General features: G+C 38.3%; 1 long non-coding RNA gene across 2 annotated transcripts in view; it reads right to left on the bottom strand.

Moving 5' to 3' along the window:
• Nucleotides 1-2,063: 2,063 nt before the first annotated feature.
• The window catches only part of LOC309349082, a 34,913-nt gene continuing 16,101 nt past the window's right edge, over nt 2,064-20,875 (bottom strand). For both annotated transcript variants that reach the window (XR_014159677.1, XR_014159678.1), the window contains one exon: nt 2,064-2,199. This is a non-coding gene — a long non-coding RNA (uncharacterized lncRNA). The remainder of the gene's footprint in view (nt 2,200-20,875) is intronic.

The following is a 20,875-nucleotide window of genomic DNA, read 5'->3' as shown; positions in this document are numbered from 1 at the left end:
ATATTTCTTTATTTTATAGCTTGAAAATAGTTAACACAACTAATTTATTAAGAACTATGCCTATGAATAAACAACACTCCAAATGCAAAGGACCTAACCCTGAATCATTGCTGTTTTCATGTCATTTGCCTATCAGTAGTTGGATAACAGTCAGTTCCTGCCATAAAAAGTTCATTTCAGTCTACAGATCTATTTGCGTTTTTTCTTCTCCCTTTAGCTGTATTCAATGCAAAGTCCTCCAGTGCAGGACTTGGGGGGGGGGGCAGACACTGAGGGCCCCACTTAGCAGAATGAGCAGAAGGGTCCCCAAAGGTCACGGACTTGCATAACACCAAGGAAAGGGAAGAGGATCCCGGCAAAGGGTGTAGCCACTATTGGTACAAGCTGAAGATGGGGAAGGGGAGGTTGGGGGCTTAGGATGTACTCACAGGGCATCAGAGGATGTTGAAGGGGCATCTGACAAATCACAGGAGCCAGGGGAAGAGGACACATCACCAGAATCAGACATGTATCAGTCTCTGCAAACACAGCAGGCTCTGAGGCATCTGGAACAGTGAGAAGTGAACTCCAGGAGCCTGGGGCAGGCAAGGGAACACATCCCAGCTCACTAGTTGACCAGGTGGAGACCATAGGGCTTGTTAGGTCTGGGAGGAGCTTTGTTGTCACTCAGTTGGATTAAGTTCAGGGCAGGTGAGGATCATGTGCCTCGTCAAGTGGAGAGACACAGCTGTTCAGCTGGAGCAAACCCAGGTGTGTCAATCAAGATTGGAAGGGATATAGGGGAAGCAAGGCAGGGCCTCTGTGTCTGCTCAAATTTAAAATCACATTTTAAATCCCACACTTCCAGAACAATTTAGGATTTTTTAAAAGAAATCAGCACTTCAGTGCAAATTTATTTATTTTTTTAAATGTTTATTAAGGTTTTCAAATACAAATGCAAAGATAATAAACAATATAACATGTATCATAACATAGTTTCAAGGCTTCTTTGGACTCCCTCACGTCTCCCGCTCCCACTTACATCGTTATAAATTTTTACCAGCAATAAAGAAGGACAGAACTTTTTTCCTGTATGCAACAACGGCAGCAAGGATACTCATCGCTAAGCATTGGAAAACTCAAGATCTACCCACACTGGAAGAATGGCAGATGCAACTGATAGACTATATGGAACTAGCTGAGATGACCGGCAGAATCCGAGACCTGGGAGAGGAGAGGGTTGAAGAAGACTGGAAGAAATTTAAGATTTACTTACAAAAATACTGTAATTTGGTTGAATGTTAAGGAGGATGCTAGATCATAAACAACTGTGCACCATTAAATTAGATGGAATCAGGATGATAAATGAGATCGAGGGAAATATAAACTTTTTGGAGAATTATTGGATTATATTTAAATGAGCGGGACACAAGAATGTAAACAAGATGACTTCAGTGCAAATTTATTATGTACTTTCTTCCTTTTGTAAAGCATTCTGGAGATTTTTACAGTCAAGCTGCATAAAAACTTTATTAAATAAAATAAACACATTTTTGTATAATGTTCTGACTAATATACACATTCTTCAAGCAATTTCCCCTAAAATGATGCATTATGTATGCTATTTTCATTAACATATGCATTTTTATTCTTGTGCCCTTCCCCCCAAAATATGCATAGGTTAGAGACAAGCAAATTTCAAATGATAGCAACAGTTCGGCTTGCATGTTGGTTGAAGAAGTGCAAATTTTGCCATTTTGCATTAAAATATAAAGAAAATCAAATTTATCCCACATCCCTAGCTATTACCAACCTTCTTTTTCTACAACTTATTCTGTGCCTACTATTTCACTTGACTTGCATCCCATAATGCAGTGGGGTTATACTCAATGCCCTCCTTCCATTAATGCAAGGATTTCATGCAACAGAACTCCACCACTCTCCTCTCCCCACCTGTGTCCTGAACCCTCATAAACCTTTCTAGAGGGTTGGTAGAAAACTCAGACTAGATTTAGGGTTTGTGTGTGTGTACAGGAGACATGTAGGGAGGAGAGGGAGGAGAAGCTCCATTTCACAGCCAAAAATTATTGTTCTAATGGAACAAATTTATTGAATACCATCCCCACCAGGGAATAGGCATTATATTAAAGTGCTGGGTGTCCAGTATAAATTTCACAGGAGGAGAAAATTCCAATTTCATTCCTTTTCTATGTGATGGGACTGTAAAAAAAAGTTGATTTTAATTATGTGCTGTAACAGATTTGAAGACGAATTGTTGTTAAATGGATAATTACTCATCACTATAGACATAAAATACTGAGAGACATAAAATTAGCAATCCAGGTAGTCTTGCATGTTATGATGGCAACTAGTTTTCTAACACCAATTACACTTCATTTTCCTCCATGCATCACTGTATTTACTGGCTGGAAATGCAAAAGAAGTAACTTTAATATATCTCTCCTGCTGCAGTCAAACTTCTTTTGTGACTGGAGAGGATCTATCCCACAGAGAAGCTGAGTGTAAGTCACTGTGCTTTATAATTCACATGGCTAAGATTCAGCAGGTGAGAATGAGTAATTTGGTAGCTTCAGGGGGTGAGAAAATCATTTCAAGGCATCCAAAAGTCTGGCACATAAAACCCCCCTCTGTGTGTCACTTCTTCAGTACTGTCAGTATGTAAGGGACACAGAGTCCAGGCCAGCATCTTAAACTCTGGAAATGCAGAGATTGAGAGAAGAGCATTCTAGCTTCTGCCACCACAAGACCAAGCTTCCAACACATCATTGCAAAAGGAAGGCCAACCTGTCTCCATCCACCAGCCAGAAAAGCAACAGCTTCAGGGGACTTCAGTGTTTTTATTCCTGATAGCTTTGTTTCACATGTCATAACAATTTTCCAAAACTGTTTCTTGTTCTAATTTTACCTTTCTCTTTCATTAAATCATCATCATCATCATCATCATCATCATCCTTAAAAATGAATGAATCTTAAACAGAGAGAAAAAATTAGCCTATCTCCGCAGTCAAATGTTATTCATAACTTTATAACCTTTATCAAGCATTTTCTTATAGAGCAATCATATGCATAAATCAGTAAATGAGCATAGGATTGCAGCATTGAACTTAATGGGTGTTGGTTCTAAAACTATATCTATGAGATTGCACTACTAGACTCTTTTTTAAAAAAAATAAAATCTTAAGCAAATGGCCCCAGAGTCTCTAATCCCACCCCCTTGCAGGGCAGTGGCAATAGCATGCCCCCCCTCGGGTGGTTGCCCTGAGCACAAAATTGTTAGGGGGCACAAAATGTCAACCCCCTGTGCTGCCTCAATACAGCTGTGTGCTTCTGTTGCTGGACTCCATTGAAAATGGCTTCCCCATATGAACCAGTAAGTGACCTTTCCAGACAATGGAACAACTCTTCTTTCTTATCTCAGCAGCTGTGGTCTCCTGGGTGACGCGGATGCCATTAGGCAACTGAATGCACATACACACTCCATCCATTTCCCTTCCTCCCACCCACTCCCCTCTGCATGGCCCCAGCCACTGGCAACCCACGCTACACCACTGCTGCATGGATCTGCAGTGAATTGTTACAATAGTTTAGTTCGGTATTTGGAGTTCACACCTTTTTAAACTAGCTGAACTCACTGAATATAAATATGTTTCACCTGAGTTTTAAACAGGTGCTGCAATGTCTCTGTTTACAAATCCAGAACAATACAGCTGCAATACTGCAATAAGTCGTGCAGTATGAAATTAGCTGGCACAGCAATCAGTGCATCCCATTCTAAGCACGTTTTTTTGCTGATGCAGCAAAGTTTTGGATTGGCCCATTAGGTATGAAAATAATTCATTACCATAGTAATGGTGGACTGACAAAATAATTAAGCCACAGCACTCAGACCTTAGCCAGTTTACTCTTCTTAATTCAGTGAGGTCAAATTGTCAAGGATGGAACTAAACCTACTTAAATTTAAATATTCCAATAAAACTGATTTATAAATAAGGCTATTCTTCAGGCAAAAGTTATTTTAGCATCAATATTTGTTGCCTTATGGAAAATACAAAGCTAACATTTTATTTCAATAAGAAGAGGAAAAAATGCTGTATATCTTCTGTCTTTTAAATCTTTCTAAGGCCAACCAGTCATAAACAAAAATTCATCAACAAATGTGGCATCCAAGGTACACAGGAGAAGAAATCAATAGCTTGACCCTCAATTATCCTTATAAATAGGTCCATCATGAATAACATCCAACAATTAACTAGCTTGCCAGGAAAAGAGCAAGAATTATGGTTATCCAGATGGTGCATTCTCCCCCGCTCCCCACACAAAAAGTTTACACCAATGCTTAGCAGCTGGGTCACACAGATGACAAGCAATTCCATATACACTAGCTGCCATGTTGGAAGAAAGAGAAAATGGTGGAAACTCAAACCAACAAGGTGTGTGCTTTAAGATAGCATGGTGCTGTACAATTAGTCTGGGCGGGGAATCAAATGTTGGTGTAATAAATAATAAGACTGTGTCTCAGTTAGTCACAGATTATTTAAACATTCAGATTAACAGCACAATACTGTTCATGCAAATCTCACAACAAAGCTGCTGCTATTATGGATGCAGTTTAGGTGAGAGAAAACTGGGTATTGTCCATACCCACAGAAAGAGCAAACTATTGAGTTATTTTGCTCAGTGGCAGAAAGAGAAAAGAGAATTAGCTGGTCTGGCACTGGAGTGGCCAAGTATCCTGTTTTACAGAGGACTGTAATTTATTTGACAATCTGTTTGGTCCCGGTCAGAGAAGAAGGCTGTAAGAAGGGAAGGCAGAAAGTTCCTCTCCAGTATTTACAGGGGACCAACGAGGAGCACCTAGCCTCAGTCTTTCCTACTATGGAGAGGTGCATTGTATTTATGATATTTGAATTATAATAATTATTTCTAAATTTGCACCCGTATTTACAAATTTGCATATGCATGCTTTATGTAAAACAGGACACTTGTGCCCTATTTTTGGCTGGTGGGTTTTCTCTTTCATGGCAATGTTTATGTGAACAGCCTAACTAGCCTATCTGCTTCTTTTCTCCATCTTTCTCGATTGTACTTTGCTTTACTGATTCCCCATTGCTGTATGCATTCTTTGGTAAGAAGGTGAGAGGACTTGTAAACAAATAATAATCACTTGAGGTTTGGGTAGGCTTGTAAGGAAGGTAAAAAAATTTCCAAGCTGTTCCCTTCTCTTTCACATTTCTGCAAATCTACCATCCAACAACAGTGATAGTCGGGGAATGAGAACTGCTTGGGTCTTCAGTTGGCTCCCCAAAGCCTTACCAACAGGTGTTCCCAAGGCACAATGTCAACAACAACAAAAATTCTTTAAAAAAACCATGAACTTTTCCTGAGATGTCTCTGGGGTTGGTGGAATGTAAAAGGAATAAGAATGTTCCTAAACTTAGAAATTGGAATTCACAGCAGTGTGAAAACTTAGTTTATTTAAAGGATCTGAGATTAACCCTACAGAAGTGTGAAGGGATTTGATGTGGATTTGGGCACACTGTGAAACAGCTATAGCAGTTCATAGTAAAACTGTTGGAGTAAAACTGACTGTCAGTCATTCTTGATCCAAATATAGCATACAGTTGTTGATACTTGTTAAGCAAACTATGCAAAATATATGATAGGTATCATGACCACACTCACAATCAAGCAAAAATTAAACTAACACCATCTTTTCAACAAGTTCTTTCCTGATATAACTGACATCAGTTGATATAAATAGCATCAGTTGTGCTTTTTCCAGTAATAAGCATTTCAGGTTATAATTCCTTGCTGTTGCCTAATTATATACAATAATATAGCATGCAACAAGCTGAAATTAGCAAGGGCAGAAATACTTCAATATTCTTGTTCATTATAAATCAGGTTATTTGAAGGCATTTAATTAACATTGTTAATGAATGGCTAGCATTATAGTATTTATGCCACAATATGCACACAGCCAATGCCTCTTAACATCAGTCCTTTGCCCTATTCAGTACTTTTATATCCAGCACTATAATGAAAAAAGGAAATGTGGTGCTTGGTGTCTAATTTTCAACTGATATATGACCGATGCACTGTAAAGCAAGTGAAAAGAAGCACATATTGCTTTTCAGGATTCCTGTGTAGTTGTTTCAAAGAGACAGAACTTGAGTCTTAACACAAATAAATTGAACAGTTTCTTAATTTAGTTTGAGTCTGCTTGACATTATAGCAAGCTGGTGGAGATTGTTATGACCCTCTTGGTGCCTTTTGTGTTACTCTCCCTTTCAGCACTTCTAAAAATATTTGTATTTCAGTAAGTGGTTATCACTATGCAATGGAAATATTCTATATATGTGCAACTAGGCTGGCCAAACTTTACATAAGCAGGGATTCTATTACCCCAATGATCCGCATCACTTGCACACAACCAATGTGATCATAGTTACATTATCACCAGCAACAAGGAGAACTCCATTTAGTATAAATTTGGATGGGGGATGACAACAAAAACAACACTGTTTTCCCTAGCTTACTTTGAGGTGAATATTATAAGCTTTGAATATCTGAGCCAGGCGGCTTCCGGCGTGGTGCTCTCAAGTGGTGGATCGGGGAATTCGCTCTGCCTCGGTGGAGCATTCCCAGTCATGGTGAACGGGTGAAATAACGCGGAGTAAGGGTGACGTGAACCCCTAGAAAGGTCTGAGAGGAGGTCTCAGACCGGAAAAGACACCAAGCAGTGAAGAAAGGGATCCTCTGTCGTTCCAGCACAGTTTAAGTGGAGGAAGTCAGAGGGCTCTCAGCACAAGAAGGACGCAAGCCTGACCGTGAAACGCCCCAAGACCCCAAGGAGAAAAGCACCAGGTTACTCCATATGGCAGATGGTGGGTACAAACGCACTCCCATATTTCTGAAGTTGAAATAACAAAAATTAATTGAAAGGGAGAGTGGAATTCTTATGGGAAAATAACAAAGATGGAGTGACGAAATAAGGCTGAAGGAGGTCCACCGTGTTTGGTGAATAAAGCTGTGACCAGAAAGCTCTATAAAAGGACTTAAGAGTAAGAAAGTGCATACTGAGAATTAAAAGGCAAAGGAACTTACCGGATTTGGCAAAGAAGAATCGAAACTACAAACAGAGTTATTAAAAAATCCTAAAAAAATATTATCTAAAATGTATAATCTATTATTAGAATGGGAATTAAAAGATGAAGAGGTGAAGGAAGTTATGATTAAGTGGGCTAGAGATATAGGCCACACAATTCGATTAGACCAAAGGGAGAAATTACGGAAATATGATATCAAATTCACAGCCTGCATCACAATCAGAAAAAATATAATGAAAATGATATATCAATGGTATTTAACCCCAGTCAAATTGGCAAAAATTTATAAATCAAAATCTACTTTGTGCTGGAGATGCAAAACAGAAATAGGAACCATGTATCATATGTGGTGGGAGTGTGTTTATATTAAACAATTTTGGAGTGACATTCAAGAGTAGCTTTAAAAAATGCTTAAAATATCATGTAAAAAAACCCCAGAGGCATACCTCTTGGGAATTATATCGACTGACATTCCTGCAGCTAGGAAAAAAGTTTTCTTATATTCAACCGCTGCGGCCAGAATGATTATAGCAAAAAAATTGGAAGGGAGAAAAAACTCCCTCAATAAGAGAATGGCAAATAAGATTTTGTGAATATATAGAATCAGCAAGACTTACAGCAGTGGTAAGAGGCCAATCAGACCAAAAACTGATAGAGGAGTGGACTTGCGTGAAGGAATACATCAAAAAACATTGTTCTGGTATTAATATATCAATATGCAATGGATGAAACTTATAGAGTAAAAAATTAAGAAGAAATGGGTATAAGATGAGATAGTGAAAAATAATATTGATAACACAGCAAAAAGAAGAAAAGAAATAAAGGAAGCCACACAGAGGTGGAGGGAAGTCAAGATTTATGTCTGTTAGTTTGTATGTTTGTTTCCTTTTTTTGTAATCTAAGTTGAGACGTGTATGTATCTATGTATAATAAGTTTGTTTAGTGTTCTGGTTTGTATTTGTAAGTATTGCATTTATCAATACAAGTTTTAAAAAGAAGAAGAATATCTGAGCCAGGAAACAAGAACTCCAAGTACATATGTAGTTATCATCTCATATGTAGTTATCATCTCTTCTCTTGGAAGAAGCCTGTGTCAACTATGGCCATTAAGAAAGCATGGCCAAGTAGGCCTCAGAAATCATGTTGCTCACCAACCCCTTATGAAACCTATTGACATTATTTTGACTTGACTTCCTTATTATGCTTCAAACTTCTAGATGCATTTCAAAAGCCTATGAAAAATAATAACAGTGAGTATTGGTGACACTTTGAAGAGTAACAAGTTTATTGTGGCATAAGTTTCATGGAGTACAGTCCATTTCATCAAATGCATGAAGTGTTATCCTGAATTGAAAGTATATTCAGTGGTACCTCGGGATGCGAACTGGATCCGTTCTTTTCACATTACTTTGTGCCTGCAGATAATCAGTTGGCATGTAGCCTGTGACCTAACCTGAAGGGTGTGGTGTTTGGGGTTTTTTAGCTACAAAATGCTGAATTGATTTGATCTTACATCAGTTTTTACATGACTGTCTGCATGATTTCTAAGCAATATCCAACAACCTGATCCTATGTTATACTATTACAGCAGCAACCAATCACCGGATTTGGTAGTAGGTTCACAAGGAATGCGTGGGGTTGGGCTGAATGATTCCCTCACCGAAGTGGAATTGTCATAAATGAAAAAATATATGCACAAAAGTTGTATTAAATTAAAAATATACTAATACCAGCAAAATAGGTCAAGTGAATTGTTGAAGTTACTTAGTTGTTTGTTTATGTTTATTATTATTATTATTATTATTATTATTATTATTATTATTATTATTATTATTGCCCTGGGGTTACCATTTGGGTTTCCTACCTCAGGCATCAAATAACTTGGGCCATTTCTGCATGTGGATCCTCTTCAATGGTGCATGATAATTGTATTTTTGCTGCCTTTGGTTCTGGCAATATTTCATGGATCAGGCAGCCAGGAATAATAATACTAAACTCCATGAGAACAGTCAGCCAGCAATTACAGAACAAAAGCATAAATGAATGAAATACAAGCTATGGCAAGGTTTAAGGCAAGCAGGTAGAGGCAAAAGCATGTTTGGTTGCCCTTGATTTGAATGAAAGGTTCATTGACAATACATAACCTAACCAAGATGGGGCAGTGGTGGGGTGTGTTTTTTAAGCAAAACATTTCTTCCAATTAAATAGAAAGGTTAAGCAAACAGGTTAACAGACTCCAGTGAACAGCATCTGCTTGGTCTGTCAAGCACTTGCTTACACACAGGCATCACATGTATTTTTAGATGGTGTTAAGAGGCACTCAAGCATGTATTCCTAAAACACAGAATTTCAATGAGCTCAACCCATCTGTTTAAGCGTATGTTCCGAGAAGTTACTGTACGTAATTCAGTCTCATGCTTGCTAATATTAGGTCTGGGGTTTTTTTCCAGTGGGTAACACATGCAGCACACATTTAACTAATGTGATAAACATAAAGCTGTTTGGAGCTGATTCTAGCTTTTTGATAGCTACAGACCACTCCGTGAAAGCTGCATTGGTTTTTATCTTGCGGAACAGCCACCCAGAAGTTAGTCTGTGATTAATAGCAGCTGTTTCCAGAGAGCACAAATAATATTGCAGAAAAGCTGTCCGGACACGTAGTTGGTTCAATGCTGTCTATGGGAGAGAAAAACTCATTTTTCCAGTATGAGTTGCATATTTATATTGTTAAGTTGGTTCTTTGTGTCCAGAAGTTAGATGAGAACTTTTCAATGGAGGGGGGGACCACACAAATAAAAAAAACCACAAAGTGTTTTCAAGTCCTTCCCAAATGTTTTCTGTTAAAGCGTGTTCTCCTTAGGAGAGAGCACGTGTTGTGGTTGGGGATACAGGCCACCCTATTGTTGCTGGGCAGATTTTGGAGCAGGACCCAGTCAGCAAAATGGTTAAACTGAGTTACTGGGGAGAATTGAATGTTGCCAAATTTGGAGGTGGGGTCAGAGGTTTTAAATGCTGGACGCCCAACTCTGGGTGTCCTCTTGGCTGTTTGCACCGGATCACCCGCCCACCCTCCCTGTAATGGGGGGGGGGGTTGCTTGACCTTGCTATGCCTGTCATGGGGTCGTCTGCCTTGGTGCAGGGGCCTGGTAGGAATTTTGCCATCTGGCTGATTGGCTGGTGCCATTTGGTTTTTGCCTACTGGGTAGCAAATTGTCACAACTTGTAAGGTTGGCAGTTAGGCATTGGTTAAAATTGGTGTGGAGGGGTAGGTGTGAAAAGGGAATTCCGTTAAAGGAATCCAGGGGCTTGCCATTCTTTTCATCCTTGTCCCTGGCATCGGACTTGGGCCGTGCAAGCCCCACAGGAACATGCGGGTGAGAAGTGAGGGACTGATGTCCAGCTTCATTTCTCACCCAATATTTGTTTCCTACGCTGGCTTCTGCTGGAATCCGGAAGTCAGTTCTGTCCCTAGGCAAGGACAGATAGTCATAACCAATGCCTAAGCAACCACTCACATTTTTTGTATTTGAATAAAGTTGTGGCCAAAATTATGCCAAAAACCTAAACAAAAATTGATCTGTGATGTGTGATTTATTTTGGGGGGTGGCATGGGAACCTCAACACGCAACTTGAGAAACATTATACCAAATAATTATAGTTGATATATAAGAAATAAATGCAAACCATCTATCATGGATTGTGTTCATCAGTCAGATGGACTGATCAAATTATCAATCAAGGCAAAATCCCATACTCTTGTGCATTACTGAACAAGTGTAAACAGATTGTTACTTTCCAATTCATGAACTTTTTCTAAAAGTAAAGCAAACAACTACAAATGTCTAAGTATTAGAGATGGGGTTCACATTCATGTACCCATTAATTTCTTCTTTATGAGTCTACAGCTCATAAAATGCATGTCAGCTCAGTCCTTCACATTTTTCAAAAATGCATAATTGATTTTGATTTTCCAGGTTCCATTGCAAGAACTATTTATGCAATGGATTTCACTATTTGCAGTTTTACTGTTAATTGTTTCCTACAATCACAAGGTATCCATCTAGGGGTGTTGTAATTTGTTTGTCTTGCGGAGTCTTTGTTTTCATCATTGCGTAACACCAACAAGGACACAGTCCCCTATCTTTTAAATTATTATTGTAAATTTTATTTCTTAATTTGGTATCAAGGCATGCTATAAAATAGTAAAGAGGAGCAGAGAAGAGAGGCGGTTGATTTTTTCTGTAATACTTAGCAGTAGCTTTTTGAAAAAAAATGCAGTAAGGCTGGATTCCTAACCTGACTTACCTAAGAGTAAGCACAACTAATTTAAATGGGACTTACTGCTGAATAGAATGGATAACTGACTAACCTGGTAAAATACATAAATTGTATTTTTTTTAATGTCAGCCATTAGTGAAAGCAACAACATTTTGTACTTCATGGCAAAGTGTGTGTGTCTCTGTAAGACCTTTGCAGAGAGAGAGAGAGAGAGAGGGAGAGAGAGAGAGAGAGAGCGCTACCCCAGATTAAGCAATACATCTCCCCTCCACCCTCGCCCACACATAAGATCAGGAGACAGGAATAGAAACATAACAATGTTAGTGGTGACTATCATCACCTCAGCTAAACAGAGTTCAATGAAATACACATTTTAGCAGCACCACGGGCTTGACATAGAAATGGGTAGCACAATTATAATGGTATGGTTCAATAAGTTGCTGGCCAGTTGCTTATTTTTTTTCAAGAGCAAAGAAATTTGTTCCAGTAGCTATTACCAACACTTGCATGAACCTGATCAAATGGCAGAGTTTGTGAATGACCACAAGCAAGTGAACAGGGCTCAGCTCAAGGGCAAGTTCCATTATTGCAAAAAACATTATGACCCCTACAAAATATTTGTGGCCAAGTCACTAAGATCCCCCATCCAAATTTCAAAGCAAGGAAACTTTGTGCTAAAAACCATATGATTTTACTGACTTCAGCAAAAACCCAGCTGCAAAACATTTTTGAAATGTTACAGTTCCACCACATATACATTTACAGTCTCACAAAGAGAATGTGTTTTATATACAGTATGTGGTGACATTTAAAAGTGATAAATTGTATGCATGACTAGAAAGGAGGAGGATTTGTGTGTTCATTATGGTGTCAATAGAAGCAGACCTCTGCAATCATTTATATAATAAAATCAAAAGTACCATTACATTTCTTCCTTGTCTTTTGAAGAAGTACAACTACCTAATGAATAATCAAGTAAAATTTAAGATAATGAGAATAATTCAGAACATAGCTAACCTCTACTTTGTTTGAATAAGGATGGCACTTCTTTTATTTGTCATAAACTTAGTTCACTACAATGGAATTATTCATGTTAATCCTTATAGATTTCTTGAACAGAGATGAAGCATCAAGAAAAGCAACACTTCACATTTTGAAGATGCACCTTGAAGTAATTTAAGGCAATAATAATTCTAGAAGAGGAAATAATGAATTATATTGTCAAGAACTTGAATTCATGGTTGACTATTGATACTAAAGGGGAAAATACATATGTGTTTTACTATGACTCAATTTCCTGACCTGTGGATCACACAATACAGAGCCAGAAAATGTGGATGGACTCAGATGCTGATCTTGAGATGTCCTTACATAATAGGAGGATGAGCCAGGATTCTCCCACCAAACAGATGGTAAGTGCTGTCAATTTTGACATATTGATCAATGCAGTCACTCAACTGACATGAAGGAACAGGATTTAAGAGAAGAATTAGGGATGGATCTGCCAGTTCTAGTTCTTTGAGTTTCTAGTTTCTCCAAGAATCTTAAATTCAGTTAAGCACCTTTCTGAAGCAAGTTGTGATTCATAGAATCATAGAATCTTTTAGGATCATCTAGTTCAACCTCCTGCAGGAATATGTAGCTGTCCTGTATGGTGATTGAACCTGTGACTTTGGCATTATCAGCACCAAACTCTAACCAACTAAGCTATCCAGTATTGGTTAAAAAAAAAATCCTCATGAAAATCCAAAGCATTTTCTCCTAATAAACACATTTTCAACTAATGTACATATTTTTGCACGCAATTTTTTTCTAATATAATCCATTTTTGTAAACATTGTCTGGTTGAAGAACTGCATCACAAAATTTGGATAAGTCTGGATTTTGAAGAATGGCTGCACTTTGGTTCTCACATTATTTCCGAAAGAGTGCATTTGATAGATTTGACTTCAAATCTCTTCCCCATCTCTAGCAGGCTGATCTAGGTCCCCCAAAGCTGAGTGTGGGCTGCTGACTACAAATTAGAGTATTGTACATGTCTTTGAGAAAAGTGAAGCACCTTTACTCCTAAAACACTACTGTGCTAATCATAGAAAAAAGCCATGTGGATTTCTCACCTGTTTTGGCTCATATACTAGTCCCAGTCAATCATAGGACTAAGGACATGGCCCCCATACTTGGATTGCAGGAAGAAATGGGTTATAGTGCTGCCTATGTAGATACCGAATTTGGGCTGTTAAAGAGCCCTGGCGTTGTCAATATAGTAGCTCACCAGAAGTACGCAGATGACAACACTGGTATTCTAGTCAAAAACGGCCAAAGGACTGTGGGGTTTTTTAGGGGTGTGTGTGTGTTAGAATGAGTCTTCTGGTCCTCAGTATATCATTGGAGTACAGTGGTACCTCAGGTTACATACTCTTCAGGTTACAGACTCCACTAACCCAGAAATAGTGCTTCAGATTAAGAACTTTGCTTCAGGATGAGAACAGAAATTGTGCTCTGGCGGCGCGGCAGCAGCAGGAGGCCCCATTAGCTAAAGTGGTGCTTCAGGTTAAGAACAGTTTCAGGTTAAGTACGGACCTCCAGAACGAATTAAGTACTTAACCTGAGGTACCACTGTAATTTGATAATATTAAGAAAATGAAAATGAAGGCCACATATCCAAATGTAGTGACCTTGTGTTCTATTAAGCATTTGTGTGAGCATCTTCCAGAGGAAGAAATAAAAGTGTCACCACTCAGGACAATGAAACATGCACTGGACAAAGTGTAATTTTACATTAGGGAATATCTGCTTTGGGAGGCAGATGGCCTGGTTGATTTAAAAGGTCTTTTCTGCATTTAACTTTGAAGCAACGGAAATCATCTGGAAATGAACCTTGAACTAACACTAACCTTAATAGTTGGAAATGAGCATACTTTCCCAATGACTTTCATTTTGGGGGCTAATATTTCTTTGCACCACATTCTAAGCTGCTCCTCTACAAGTCTCAAAAACAGCTTCCAGCATGATACAGTGTGACTCCTATTGAAAAGAATGTTTGCCTGTATGTGGTATATAACCTTTTAATGAGGGTGAAAGAGGAGAGTGCAAAATATGGTTTGAAGCTCAACATCAAAAAAAACGAAGATCATGGCCACTGGTCCCATCACCTCCTGGCAAATAGAAGGGGAAGAAATGGAGGCAGTGAGAGATTTTACTTTCTTGGGCTCCATGATCACTGCAGATGGTGAAAGCAGTCACAAAATTAAAAGACGCCTGCTTCTTGGGAGAAAAGCAGTGACAAACCTAGACAGCATCTTAAAAAGCAGAGACATCACCTTGCCAACAAAGGTCCGTATAGTTAAAGCTATGGTTTTCCCAGTAGTTATGTATGGAAGTGAGAGCTGGACCATGAAGAAGGTTGATCGCCGAAGAATTGATGCTTTTGAATTATGGTGCTGGAAGAGACTCTTGAGAGTCCCATGGACTGCAAGAAGATCAAACCTATCCATTCTTAAGGAAATCGGCCCCGAGTGCTCACTGGAAGGACAGATCATGAAGCTGAGGCTCCAATACTTTGGCCACCTCATGAGAAGAGAAGACTCCCTGGAAAAGACCCTGATGTTGGGAAAGATAGAGAGCAAAAGGAGAAGGGGACAACAGAGGATGAGATGGTTGGATAGTGTTCTCGTAGCTACCAGCATGAGTTTGACCAAACTGCATATATAATTGGAAATATATAATTGGAAAAAAGCTAAAGCACATACATCAAGTGAAGATCGGGAGTAAAGACTGCTGATTAATGGATCTCTGTGAGCAGAGCGACGGGCGGGACAAATAAATCAAGTGATGAATCACCATTAAGAGACTGGTATGTTTGGAGTGAAACAGAAAGGGGGGGGAGGAAAAAACTTTTCTTTTTTTGCCTTATGTGAGTATTAATAACCCTCCACCCCAGAGAGAAGAATCATTGCAATTTATTAACCACAAGCAGGAATTTAAGAACTGTGTGGAGTGAATTATTGATCAAAGAGAGGATTGGTAAACATCGGAGAATGGAGGAAAGTTTTATGACGCAGTTTTAAATGGCGTCTTGCCAAGACAGGCTTGCCTAAGAACGACGGGGGGAGGAGGACCAGGATCATCGGAATGTGAATGGTGATCGGAATGTGATCTAGACCTGGCAGAGCCCTCTGAGATATGCTTGGCAAGCCTGGGAAAATCAACGGACAGACTGAGGGAAAGTTCTTTATGGAGGTGTGGAAATGGCGTCTGTCCTTATATGATATGATTTTTGGAGAGTGTAAAACCCACACAGAGGATGTTTGTTTTCAACCCGCTTGTGAAGATTATCAGAGATTGCAAAGAAAGGAATATATGATAACAACAAGATGAGGAAAGTAACAAAGATACTATCTGGACAGAACTGGATAGAACTGTCTAATTAAAGCAGCAATATAAGTGATGCTTGGACCCCTGTTCGGAGCTTGAAGTATGGGTACCCCCAACAAAAATTTAAAAATTTGGCTGTATAATTTGGAACTAATGTGATTTGGAAATAATGTGATTTGATTGGCCTGTTAATAAAAATTATATTAAAAAAAAAAGAGTTTGACCAAACTGCGGGAGGCAGTGGAAGACAGGAGTGCCTGGCGTGCTCTGGTCTATGGGGTCACAAAGAGTTGGACACGACTAAACAACTACACAAAAACAACAAAATATAATCCCTAGATTTACTTCCATGTGAATGTATATAGGATTGCAGTCCAGTTGTTACAGCCTTACAGAGCCTTCTCTAGCTGCACAATTCATGGTTTACTTTGAAGTCCCATTTTGTTACACTCTAGTAAATTCATTTAGAATTGCAGTCTAGGACAATTGGTATAGAACACAATACAACACAACACCCAACCCTGCAGAAGGGACACATGGGCATCTGTACAACCAAACTGTGATCTATATTGTTGAGCAGTTCAGTCCATGTGTGATGTTTCAATGGACCCTGTGTACAACCACTTGAACAAACATGTGTACAGCATGATGTGAAAACAACCCTTATGGTGTGTGTTTTTGTGAGAATCCAATTAAAACAGGGGAACAAAATACAATTCATCAAAACATAAGAAAACACAAAAATGCACAACCTTTGGCAAATGTATAGAAAGAATCTATAATGGTGCATATTGATCTCAGAGACTGATCTTAAGATCAAAGTCTGTTTAACAGATTTTTTAGCAAAATGTACAGCAGGGTATCAGTTCAATAGTGGAATGGAACAAGTCCCTTAATTCCCGGACATCAATTTGGGTACTTGGTGCTGGCATACTGCCAAGAGCTTTGAGTCATCGTTGCTGGTGCGCAGCTACTCCAGAACACCCACACACTCTCTTTTCACTTTCACCTCCAAAATATGCACTTTTAAAAGGTGGTCCTCAAATTATTTCAGTGAATATGAGGGATCCAGCTCTTTTGCCAGTTTCAGAGGGTGAAAAGCATAAGAAGCATAGTGGATGTGGTTGCTAGGCAACCACTTGTGCGTGCACTCCTATTCCTGGTACATAGAAGTGACTGTGCCAAAGGTTCTGGTCCCCATCAATCCTGATTGCAAGGACCTGCATACTGGCTTCCTGTGCCAGATGACAATGACAGCCAATCAGAAATTCCAAGCTGCTATTGCCGTTGATGTTTCTCCAGTCCCAGGTTGAGCCAATGTAAGTGAGAAATCTTTAGCGTACCAATATATGAGAATCTTCCCTTCTGTCATTATCACACACCATATTTCCTCAATATCAGGCTGCACAACTGGGTCTGCATCACATTTGGCAACGGGGCGACTGGAAGCATAACAAATCTGATGCATTGGCTTCTAGGTGTTCTGGAGATAGTTACATAAAGGTGCATGATTTAACAGAATAAAGGAAATGCATGCACACTCCATCCTGTACACACATACTCTATCCTACACACACACACACACACACACACACACACGAGATGTAGTAAGATCAGGCTTAAGTCACCTTCATACTTTCTACCTTAAAATCTTGATCAACATATCAGTGCAGAATATAGTTGTCCCTTTTGTTAAGCTCTATTGCCTTGAAAACACATTATACCAAAAGGACTTCCGCCGGATCGCGAAGTGAAAGCAAGGGGGATCTCTTGCTTGCGAGAGTATCCAGCTATCGGGAGAGAAAAGCGGGGGTTGCAAGGGCGCCACAGCCCCCCAAATACTCTCGGAAGGGAATCCAACAGGCAGGGGTCCCGGCACTGCCATTTAAATTCTCCTCCGGCCACCAAGTAGCCTCCTTTTTGGAGGTGACGAGTGTGGCGGGGTTGAGACATCGGCAGCGGGAAGCCATTTCTATCTCTCTATAGCAAAGCCCCTAGCTTGCGCACAAAGCGATCTGTTCTCAAACAAAAAGAAAACGAATTGGAACCTAAAAAGTTAAATCTAAAAGTTGGATTTGAACTAATTCGTGGCGGTAAGGTGGAAAAAAGGAGGTCAGCCTTGCCGGGAATTTTATTTAGACACAGAGTTGGAAGAGGAAGAGGAGCGAAGCAGAAAGGATAAAAGATGAGGAAGAGGAGAAAAACGGGAAGAGGAAGAGGAAGAGGAAATTGAAAAAGAACAAAAAGAGGAAGAGAAATAAAAATATAAGAGGAAAAAATATTTAATTGGCAGACACTATGGCACTAAAATTATGGACATGGAATGTGAATGGAATGAAAGATTTAAAAAAAGGAATAAAGTGGGACAATATTTAAAACAAAAGAATTTGGATATTATTTGTTTACAAGAGACTCATGTTAAAAAAACGCACAGGAAAATTTTAATTAACAAAAAATTAGGAAATGAATTTATTTCATTGGATAAAAGCAAAAAGAGAGGGGTGGTATTATACATAAAAAACAAATTAGAGGCACAACAATTATTTAAGGATGAAGAAGGCAGGATCATAGCAGTCCAAGTCAATTGGTAAGGTGAAAAACTGACAATTATTGGAGTATATGCACCGAATGGCAGTAAAGCAGAATTTTTTAAAGGTCTGGAGGAAAAATTATTTGAACATTTGGATCAAAAAGTAATAATAATGGGTGATATGAATGATGTGGTATCAATGGAGATGGATAGACTTCGGGCTAAAAGCAAAACGAAGGAAGGGAAATTACCAAAAACCTTTTTTGACATGGTGGAAAATTGTAACTTGGTGGATATATGGAGATTGAGACACCCATTAGAAAAACAATTTACTTTTCATTCAGAGGTAAATCAATCAATGTCACGAATTGATCAGATATGGGTTTCTAGTGAAATAACCACAAGAATAATAAAGACTGAGATTCAACCTAAAGTTCTATCAGATCACAATGCGGTTAAAGCTATTTTAAAAGGGAATGAAGAAAAATCTTTTCAGTGGACTAAATGAAAGTCTTTTAGATCATCAGAAGATAGTGGACAGAGCTCAGAAATGTTTAGTGGACTATTTTGTAAATAATGTTAACAAAGGAACAAAGATGAGTATGGTTTGGGATGCGAGCAAAGCTGTTATGAGAGGATTCTTCATTCAACAAAATGCAATAAAAAATAGAATGAGAGAAAAAGGGAAAAAAGAAATTTTAAGACAGATAATGGAGAATGAAAAAAAAATAACTATAAGACCTAAGGATGAAAAGGTCAAGCAAGGTATAAAAATGCTCCAGACACAATTTGCGATGATAATCAATAAAGAAGTAGAATGGAATATAAGAAGAATGAAACAAAAGAATTTTGAATTTGCAAATAAATCAGGGAAATGGCTAGCTTGGCAAATAAAAAAGAGGAAAGAACAGAACATAATTAATAAAATCAAAATAGAAGATCAAGAGATTGAGAATCCGAAAGGAATAAGGAAAGGTTTTGTGGACTTTTACCAAGATCTATATAAAAGAAAAGAGAAACTCAACATAAAGACAATGGAGGAGTATTTAATGAAGAAAAAGGTGCAAAAAATATCAAAGAGTAATAAAATTAAACTGAATGAACCAATAGAATTAGAAGAAATTCAAATGGCAATAAAGGATTTGAAGAGTGGGAAGTCGCCGGGACCGGATGGATTCAGTGCAAGATATTATAAAGAAATGAAACACACTCTACTTGTGCCATTGAAAGAAGTAATGAATAACATATTGAAAGAAGGAGAAATACCTGAGACCTGGAAAGAAGCATATATAACGTTTATTCCCAAACAAGACTCTGATTTAACACAGGTTAAAAATTACAGGCCAATTTCATTATTGAATAATGACTATAAAATGTTTGCAAATATTTTAGCAAATAGGATGAAAAAGGTATTAAAGGAAATGATTCATAAGGATCAAACAGGTTTCCTTCCTGGTAGACAGATGAAAGATAACATAAGAAATATAATCAACATAATAGAGTATCTGTCAAACAGGAAGGATAAACAAGTGATGTTGATATTTGTGGATGCCGAGAAGGCCTTTGATAATATTTCTTGGGAATTTATGTTAAAGAATTTGGAATATATGGATATGGGTCAATCTTTTCTGAGTGGTATAAAGGCAATATATTCTTAGCAGAGAGCAAAATTAATTATTAACAATGTTATAACAGAAAATGTTGCCATAACTAAGGGTACAAGACAAGGGTGTCCTTTATCTCCGTTATTATTCATTTCGGTCCTAGAAGTCTTCCTAAGAACACTAACAAATAATGAAAAAATAAAAGGTGTGACAGTTGGTTGTAATGAATACAAGGTTAAAGCCTTTGCCGATGACTTGGTTATAACTATAGACGATCCTATGCAGAGTGTCAAAGAGGTGTTAGAAGAGATAGAACATTTTGGTCAGGTGTCCGGCTTTAAGTTAAATAGGAAAAAAACTAAAATAATTGCTAAGAATATGGATCAAGAGACAATAGAAAGAATACAGCAAGAAACAGAGATGAATGTGGTTAAGAAAGTTAAGTATTTAGGGATTACGTTAACTCCCAGGAGTATTGACCTGTTTCAAAACAATTATGTACCAATATGGAATAAAATTAAACGTGACCTAGAGGTATGCGGAAAAATGAAACTATCATTATGGGGAAGAATTGCAACGATAAAGATGAGCGTGCTACCAAAAATGTTGTTTCTGTTTCAAACAATTCCAATAATTAAAGGTGTGACAATATCTAAAGAATGGCAAAGAATAACGTCAAGATATATCTACCAGGGCAAGAAGCCAAGAATAAAATTTAAGATATTAACAGATGCAAAAGATAGAGGAGGCTTTGCCCTGCCAGATTTAAAGTTATATTATGAAGCTTCGTGTCTTTGCTAGGTGAAAGAATGGATAAAGTTAGAAAACACAGAATTGTTGGATTTAGAAGGTTATGATAATAGATTCGGTTGGCACGCGTATTTATGGTGTGAAAAGAATAGAGTGCATAAAGGTTTTGAAAACCACATCTTTAGAGGATCGTTGATTGAAGTCTGGAATAGGTATAAAAATTTATTAGA

This window comes from Podarcis erhardii (assembly GCF_964252035.2).
Source record: "Podarcis erhardii genome assembly, chromosome: 8".
Lineage (NCBI taxonomy): Eukaryota > Metazoa > Chordata > Lepidosauria > Squamata > Lacertidae > Podarcis > Podarcis erhardii.
The sequence above is the reverse complement of the archived record's forward strand: the minus strand, read 5'-3'. Positions and strand labels throughout refer to the sequence as shown.